Below are 9,861 nucleotides of genomic sequence, written 5' to 3' on the forward strand. Positions count from 1 at the left end.
ATGGAGGCAGGAAGTTCGAACCTAGGAATGATCTGCTCCATGAGGATGGAGGCGACATCATTGTCAGCAGTTTTCCTGGAGGTAGGGAAGGCTTCTATCCAACTGTAAGAGAGTGCTATCCCCAAATTACAAACAGTTAATCCTGTGTCAAGGCCTGACCAAAGTGGTAGGGACTGTCCCTGAAGCCTTGGGGTAGGCCTGTCCATGTCAGCTGTTGAAACCTAAAGAATGTAAGGTCTTCCCATGTGAAGGCAAAGAGGTAATAAGAGTCAGGAGGCAGAGGCACTGTAAAGAAGCCAGCTTTAAGATCCAGGACAGTAAAGTGAATGGTCAAAGGGGGATATGAGAAAGAAAAGCATGAGGGCTGAAAACCACCGAGTGGATGGGAATAACTGCCTCATTAATTAGGCGGAGTTCCTGGACTAAGCGATGGGCTCCAGAGGGTTTGTGCACCGGCAGTATGGGGGTGTTGCAGGGGGTAGGAATAAGGAGTCCCTGGGCCAGCAACCAGTGTATAATGGGCTTAAATCCCTCCCTATGAGTTTTGGAGATAGGAAATTGGGAACACAAGGAAGTTTAGTTTGGTGTTTCAGCTGGGTATGGACTGGCTTGTGGTGGGAGGCAATAACCAGCATGGAGATGTCTAGGGATCGGGGGCAATGGCACAGTAGGTACTGTCAGGTCATTAGAGAGGGTAAGAGTTAAAGGCCAAAGGAGATGGGTGGTAGTATTCTTGAGGTGTAATTGGAGGGTGGCTCCTAATAATTGGAGAACATCTCTGCCTAGGAGAGGAACTGACAGGATGGAATGACCAGAATAGTGAGTGAATGGGTGTCCCTCCAGGGCACAGGCCAGCTTTACAGTTCTGTTTGGGGAGAAGGGTTTGTTATCAATCTCCATAACTGAGACCTGTGAAAGAAACAGAGGCCTAGAATGGGCAGGCAAGACAGAATAGGTAGCCCCCATGTCCACAAGGAAGGTTATGGACTTACCCGCTGCCTGGAGCATTACCCTGGGCTCGGAGAGGGCTGAGGGGGTCTTTGAATCTGGGCTTCTTCAGTCTTCTGCAAACCCCAAAAGTTCAGGAGAGGGGACTGCCTGACTGGTCATACCACCTGCGTAGAGGCGCCAAGGAAGGGCCAGCCAGAGGCAGTCAATCTTCCAATGTCCTGTCTGCTTACAGGTGGGGCATGGCCTGGAAGGAGGCCATGGGTTTGGGCATTGGCGAGCCCAGTGACCTTCGCATCCATATTTGAGGCAAGCCTCTGGTGGAGAGGAATGCTGGTTCCCCTCTGAAACTTTTGCTGGAGATGTAGGCCTCAGGGCTGCTGCCAAGGCCTGAGTTTGGGGTGTTACCTTCTTTTCTGCAATGGATCCTGCTTTAAGGGCCATTTTCACCAGATCTCAGATAGGGGTCTGAGAGTCCTCCTCAGCTCATTTGAGCTTTTTCTAATATCATGGGCCAATTGAGTAATGAAATGGGTTGCTAACACTGTAGCCCTGATGGGGGACTCAAGATCTAGCTTAGTGTATTTGGTTAGGGCCTCTGTAAGGCGGTTGAGAAATAAGGATGGATTTTCATCAGGGTTCTGGGTAATGTCTTTCAGTTTATCAAAGTTAACTACCTTATTAGAAACTGCTTGCATGCAGTCCCAGTTAGGTTCAGTTATGGGACGTGCACTCGGACTATCCCTTCAGCACCAGCTACTTCCCTGAGAGAACAAAGGAACTGTGAGTTATCTGATAAGAGGGATCAGTGAGGCACTGACTGGAGAAGAGAGGCATGAGTAGGGGGAGGGGAAGGGCTTATCAATAGAAGAAGTGAGCAGAGTGGGAGGAGGGGGAGAGGCTCTGAGGGATCCAGAGATCCCACCCATTGCAGCCAGGTGGGACCCATCCTGCCTGCCTGTTGGAACCGGGTGGCAAAGGGAGACGTGCGAGTCAGGGGCTCACGCAAAAGCTGCTGTGGCGCAATGAAGGTGAAGGACGGCGGCTCGCCCACCGGCTGAGGTGGGATCCTGAGGCCTCTCCAAGCCGCCAAGGGCGCACTGCCGGCCGGTTTCACCCGCCGCACTGGGAAGGTGGAGCACCAGTGCATGTGTCTGGTGGCCAGGCAGACTAGAAGCGGGCAGACAAGGCCGTGGTGGCAGGGAGGGGACGAGGGGAAGAAAAGGAGGGGGAAGTGCACAGGCAAGGCGCAGAGGGGAAGGTTGGGAACAGAGAGCAGAAGGCAGGACGGGGAGGCCTGGGAACTCTTTCTACCCTTTCAGGCGCCGGCAATAGTTAAAAGTTTCCCAAGGAAATTTGGATCTAACGAGCCTTCTGGAGGCCAATGATTGTCATTATCTAGCGGATATGTGGGCCAATCTTGGGTACAGAGTCTGATAAGAATTTTGGGCTTGAGGTCCGGGGGGAGAGAGAGAGTAGCCAAATTCTTAAGGAGACACTTGAGTGGTGAGGTTTCTGGTATAGACGGGGAGGTTCCCATATTTAGTGAGTGGAGGAAGGGACAGCAGAGGGAGAAAAAGAATTAACCCGGGCCGTAGAGGCTTCCTGGAAGCGTAGAGCAGATGGAGGATCACGTGGGCGTCCCCGAAGTGACCAGTCCACTGCGAGTAGGCACAGAGGGCACAGCTCGGTCGTCACCAACGAAGTGCAGTCTGTGTGACCCTGTAAGGTCCAGGCTGCAAGCCACCTGACGTCAGAAAAATTTTTCCACCTGATCGAGAGAAAGTCAAGGAAGGAAAGATAGAGCCTCAGCAGAAGTTCAGCTCCGGGCTGAACACAGCTCTGGCGGGGGGAGGAAGAGACCAGGGAGCCTCTCTCGTGTAAACCTAGAAGCCTCATGCCTCAAAGGGAAGCGGGTCGCCAGAGGGTCCACTGCGACCAGTGAAGGTCTTAGTAGAGTGCATTCCCTCCTCCCTACTGGGTGTCAGGAGAGTGCTTATCTGAAGGGAGTTGGCGAGCCAGGGAGGGGGAACCTTACCTAGACCGGATCAGTGGTGAGTGCAGGAAGCCCGCGCCCAAAAAGACAGACAAGGGCGAAATGTGTCGTTGGTGATGGCGGTGGTAGAGACGGGGCTCGGTTTGTCGAGCACGCCTTCTCCCGGGTTTTTGGCACCACTGTAAGACTGGAAGATGCCGCACCACACGACACAGATCACCAAAGAGGTTTCCGCTTTATTACAAAAGGCTGTGTGTTTATATAGGTCTAAGGAGAGGTCGCAGGACTGAGGTAGCGTTTGTCCTAAATGACAAATGGAAAACAGTAATGGTGAAGTAAGAATGAAATTAATATTCACCATCACCATACTGGGAAGACAAGGGGATTAGTTCCTCAGCCAAAGCTTTGGGGGACTGATTTGAGCTTCAGGTTTAAATAGAGTAAGGAACAAAAGTAGGGGGCAAAAAGTGTACGGAGTCAGGCAGTCTCCGTCATTATCTCAGGGTTGGACAGTCACTATTGCCTAAGGGACAGTGTCAACTCTGGGCACAGGATGTTTGTCCCTCAGACCTGTTGTTCCTGGAATCCAAGGGGATTGCAGGAGAGAATGTCTGAGAGAAAGGAAAAGATAGAAAGTCAAGATAATGTTAGTGCCTTCAGGTTCAAGGACAATGACTACTTTTACATATTGCTCCTGGGATTTGGAACAGGATGTTGTAAAAACTGGCAGTTGACAATCTGTTGATTATGATGAGATCCTTGAAAAATCTTGAAAATACCTTAGTTACTCTTACCTTGATGACCTCAGCTTTGAAGGGGGAGGATGACCAGCTTTACCCAAGGCTTAAAGTAGAAAAGGGGACAGCTGCAAAATGAAGGCAGAGATGCTAAGCTTTTTTCCTGCTTGTGGTTACCCATCAGGCATCTGCAGGCCCAAGGAAAGAGTCAGTGCTTTTAGCAAAAGCAGCTGTTAAGTCCTCATTACATGACCTCAATGATAACTCACTGGACAGAACTAAATACACGGCCATTACAGCAGCAGGGAACTTAGAAAATATATATTTTTTTCCCTCAGCCAGGCCTATCGCTTCTCTGAACTAAGTTGGAGATCTTTTAGTAAAAGAGCGTGAAAGGACATTGGGGTAGGCATCTATCATTTGCTGCCAGAAACCAATGGGCCATCCAGGACAGGGATCTATCTTGCCATCTGGCATCCCCTGAGGAGACATGATGGCTGGCCACTAAGGTGCTGTCCGGCAAAGAACTAATTGTAACAGGTACTTAGAAACTGCTTTTGCTTCTTTGCCTTCATTTTGTATCTGTCTCATTTCTACCTTAAACTTTCGGTCAGATTCCTGCTTAAATTTGCACGTAGATATGCAAATAATTTAAGGAGTGTTCATCTAAGACTGGTTATCTTCTTCTTCAAGGCTGAAGGCACCAAGATAAGAACAATGGAGGTACTTTCAAGATTTTCCTGGACACGATAATCAACAGAGTCTATCATCTGCCAGTTTTTGTTAGCATAGACAGTTAGCTAGAGATTAGCTGGAATGGGAGAAGGACGAAATGCAAGAAGGGGAGTGGTTGCAAAAGGACTCCTGACTGGCAACTGACCTGGAAGACTCAGTACCCATTACAAGGCACCATAAGGACATAAATTCCTACCCCTTTTTGTGTGGGTGGGGCTATGGAAATCCATCTTGGGAAGGTGGGCAGACTACTCAGAGCCACCGAATGATATCACCAGTTCCCCTGATTCCACCAAAGGAGGCCATCACACTTCTCCATAGACTTATGGGCACACATCATGTTCCTGAGGTCATGCATGCACCTACAAGTTGCTCCAAGGGTCATCTGCCTGTTGTATGACCTTCCACCAGTGGCACTAGGACGGAAAATGTGAAGTGACCCACGTACACAGACACATATCCCATTTTCACATAAAGCAGGCATAAGACTTGCTCTAAGTGGGCAGCACATGCTCCCGGCTCAAAGAGGCACATCTACCTGCTGCTTCAAGGTTTTAAGCCACTGCACATTCCCACTTTCTATTCCTAATGAAAGCCTAAAGCCTAATTATTTTGGTGCCTTTTAGTGCCTAGCCCCTTTCTGCAGGGCATATCTCACTCTCTCTTGCCTTTCCCTTGTCTTGCAATAAACCTGCTCTGTGTCCATCCCTGGCTTGCTGTACCTGTCCCTGCACTGGCATAACTGCCTATTTGAGGCGTTACACCTAAGGACTGAGGATCACTCTAGAGTCAACTCTCAACTTCTGGCGACACCTTAGCATCCTGTTCCAGATTCTCTGGAACAGTGCCTAGAAGTCTCCAGTCATTACCCTGAACCTGAAGAGACTAGTTCCATCTTTATCTTCTGATTTGTCCTTTTTAGAGTCTTTCTCTCCTACAGTCACTTTGGATTCCAGGAATAAGAGGCGTGATGGACAAACATCTTGTGACAAGGATCAACCCCTCCCCCACCAGGCAATAGCAACTTTGTTTTCTTTTTTCTTTCTTCCCTTCCTCTTCCTCCTCCTCCTCCTCCTTCTTTTTTTTTTTTTTTTTTGATACTGAGGATTGAATTTAGGGGCACTTTATCCTCAGACTGTTTTATTTTTTAATTTTTATGTACATAGGTAGGTAGGTATTTTTTTGGTGCTGGGGATGGAGCCCAGGGACTTGTCCAAGCTAGGCAAGCGCTCTACAACTGAGCTACAACCTGAGCCCTTTTATGTTTGATTTTGAGACAGGGTTTTGCTGCTCTTGCTGGCCTCAACCTTGCCATCCTCCTGCCTCAGTTTCCTAAGTATCTGTGATCACAGTGCATGTACCACTGCATTTGGCTAGCAACTTTTTTATCATTGCTGATGTCAGATCAGGCGAGGTGGGCAGCGACCAAAGGAGGCAGATTTAAAAGGGCCACTGAACGAGGCTTTATTGAGATATTACTCGATCAGACCCACAGAGTGGACAGGAGAAGGGTCTGAGGAGAAACTGCAAGGAAGCTCGACCAGACTGGACTTTTATGGGGCTTACAGCAGGAAGGGAAGGGCTTGGGACAGGAAAAGGTGTTTTTAGGGTCCCTTGTCCCTTTGGAGTTGGTCAGGGGAGTTGGCCCAACTCCAGGATTGGCCAGGGGGTCCTGCTGATTGACAGGCGTTTGTCAGGAGATCTCGCTGATTGACAGGCGTTTCCACCAGCACCTGAATGATGTTCTTTTCCCGAGTGGGCTGCTTTGTTCTAAGTCACCACCAAGTCGCCACCATCTACGACCTAACAGCTGATGAGGCTCTGCATGGTCCATCCCGAGATAATGATCAAACAGATCACAATTTGACCAAGACTGTTTGACTACACATACTTCTTGCTCCTTTCCCTATTTAATTTGGGAGCTCAGTTAGCACCCCCCACACCCAAAACAAAATAGGACTGAAGATATTGGTCTCCCCTGTCTTCCCAGTATAGCTGAATAAATTCCTTTCCTGCTTTACTATTACTTTTTTTTGTGTTTGATTTTTGGGGTGAGTGGCTGGACCTGGTCTATTGGGACTCCCCAAAGTCAGTTCCCTCTCTAGCCTAGGACTCTGGTCATACAATCACAGTCTTGAAAACATCCGATTATTACAGATTCATATATGTCTTCCTAGATACTCCTCCTGGTAATAAAGATATTTTCAATTTATATAGGATTCTTTCTCCGGTTATTTAACAAGTTCATGGGACTTAAGAATGTATTAAAATTGCTTCAGATCCATCACTGTCATGAGCCATGTTAGGAAATATTTGCCAGAAGCCAAACATTTGAACAGCTTTAACCAAGGCATCAGATAAACTACAATTACATTCAGGAAAGAACTGCTTGATGTGTGACATTAAAATGCAGTTCCCCAGGCAACTGAGCAGGAGATACATTCAATAACAACAGAGCTTCTATGAATTGCTAAAATCTTACAGAATTTGAGGCACCTTTTATTTATTTTTCATTGACAGTTAAATTACCACTTGAAAGCATCTGTTGAATAAAAAACAAATCCTCTTCTCTGGATAAACTAGGCATTCTCCCAAAATAGCTACCATCTAATGTTGATAGAAGAGATCAGCGAGAAGGAATGAGCCGTAGAAATGTACAGATGGGATGTACCGCCCTGCCATCAGACACTGTCATGTTGGAGAGGACCCTTTGCCAGTGTGGGATGATCAATGTCCAGACCATCTCTGTCCCAGAGAATAGAGTGCTGCCCCAGCATTCTCAACACATGTAAGTTAGATAACCATTCTTGTTGAATTGCACCGTTTCACAATGTTGAATTGGGAATGCAGTGTGTGAGTACTTAACAGTAAACGTTATTCAGTGAAATGCACACCTGAGTTATAATTCCATCCGGAATCAGGAGTTGCATTAAAAACATTAAAAAATAAAAATTAAAAAATAAACTCTTGGTATTTACAAAACAGTTTTAATTAAAAAAAATTCCTTATGTTACATAATTTGTAGGTTTTTGGTTTGTAGGTTTTTGTTTTTGTGGTGCTGGGGATTGAACCCAGGGCCTCATGTATGCTAGGCAAGTACTCTGTCGCTGTCTACCACTGATCTAAACCTCTAGCCAATTACTGAAAATCCTTCCTTCCTTTCTTTCTTTTCTTTCTTTCTTTTTTTTTTTTAATGGTACTGAGCATTGAACCCAGGAGCACTCAACCACAAAGCCATATCCTCAGCCCTTTTTTTTTTTTTTTGTATTTTATTTAGAGACAGGTTAGGACCTTGCTAAATTGCTGAGGCTGGCTTTGAACTCTAATCCTCCTGCCTCACTCTCCTGAGCCACTGGTTTTGGGGCGTGTGCCATCACGCTTAGTTTTATTTTTATTTTGGGAGAGGGTCTCACTAAATTGCTGAGGCTGGCCTCAAATTTGTAATCCTCCTGCCTCAGCTTCCTGAGTTTCTGAGTTTACAGTCATGTACTACTGTGCCCAGATCAATTACTGAAAATCTTAAAACGAATCATATCATATTAACTTACATTATAATTTCAGAAATATTATATTACCCTTCTGATTTATTACCCTTCTGATTTTCAGTTAATGATAAGAATACTTTGAGTTTCTCTGTGTGTACTGAGACTTAATCTTAAGTAAATCAGCACATAAATACTAATTTTTCAAGGGATCTTTGTAAGATTAAGATTCCTTTTGAATTATAAACACTCTTACTACCAATAATAGCTAACACTTATTGCTCAATTTTTATGAATCTAATACTGTTGATTTCACTAACCCTTACAACAAATCTATGAGAAAGATTCTATTATTATAATACTCATTTTATAGGAGGAAACTGAGACTTAAAGAAGCTACAAAACTTGCCCGTGGTTACAAGAGATAATTGATGGTATCAGGGCATAAACCCAGACAGTGTCACCATGGGTTATTTTTTAACCCCACATGACATGGCTTTCATTGCTTCTAATATGTCAGTCTACACAGTTTTATTTTTTAAATGTTTAAATATTTTTTAAAAAGTCTAGAATTTTTCCAAAATCAATGGCGTGGGATGTGGGTGTCAGCATGTATGTCTTAGGGGTAGCAACATTAACAAACTTGTTAAATGGCTGAACATAAGCTCTTTGAGGGCAGAGATATTCAAATTTTCTTTTTTCCATTGTTTTATCACTTGTGTCTTGAGTAGAATCTTGTACATAGTAGATGTTCACTAAATCTTTGTCTGATGAGTGAATGACACCTGATCCTGGTGGCATCATGGGGCCGACCTTTCTCCATAGCTGTGCAAACCTCTAATTAACTCTGCCAGCCAGGTTAAAAGTTTACTTTTGTTAAAAATCTAAAAAGTACAAATATTTTGCACATTTTAGATTATAGACCAAAAAGAATCCTCTACATTTATACTTGAATCCCAGGAATTGACAGACGTCCTGGAGAAAATTGGCTCCAAGTGACAACACTTGGATGATTATGCGAAATTTTAAATTTTTCCTTTTTGGCTTGGATTCTCAACCTCAGGTTCATAAGAATCAGGGAAAGGGAGTCGGGACTACAGCTCCACTCAAGCCCCGTCATCAAGTGTACTGAAAAGTACTTTACATCTAGCTGTCCCTTATGAACTTTCATGTGATTGACACAACTTAGGGCGGTTGAGGATGTGTAGCTTAGCTTTATTATAGCTGACTAGGGAACAAAAACTATAATTTTGCCTGCTGGGATCATATTTCCTGTCGATAGAAATTAATGCAACACATTTCTATCCAAAGAAGGAACACAGCTAAAACACTTTCCCAGATAGTGGCATTTGCCTGATTGCCTGTTCTGGGCATCAAGATTCAATCTTCATTTGGGGCTTATCCCTGGACTAGGAGTGTAATGAATGGGATGTGTAACACCACCTACCCTGTAGAATGAGAACCACACACTGGTTTGTTGGATTGGTAATTATGAACACTGTTCTGGGTTATTCTGATCTGAATTTCCAGTTCTTCACTTAAAGCTGGTGGAAACCCTTTGCCATTTAACTGGCATCCTACCTGTCTTAGCCTATTTGGACTGATATCACAAAACACTTCAAACGGAGTCATTTAAATGAAGCTCAGTGATTTGTAATTATCAAACAATAAATTTGTAAGCAAACTTATTGCTCTTGGTTCTGGAAGCTGAGAGATTCAAGACCAAGCACCAGTAGATGTGTAGATATGGTGTCTGATGAGGTTGTGATCTGTTTCATAGATGGTCCTTTTTTTTTTTTTTGGATGGGATTTTGCCCAAGTTGGCCTCTGACTCCTGTGCTCAAGTGATCCTCCCATCTCAGCCTCCTGAGTAGCTGACACTATAGGTGTGTGCCACTGCACTCTGCTACGTGGTGCCTTCTTGCTGTGTCCTCACCTGGAGGAATGTGCAAAAAGCTTCATC

Source organism: Urocitellus parryii, chromosome 6 (assembly GCF_045843805.1).
Source record: "Urocitellus parryii isolate mUroPar1 chromosome 6, mUroPar1.hap1, whole genome shotgun sequence".
Taxonomy (NCBI): domain Eukaryota; kingdom Metazoa; phylum Chordata; class Mammalia; order Rodentia; family Sciuridae; genus Urocitellus; species Urocitellus parryii.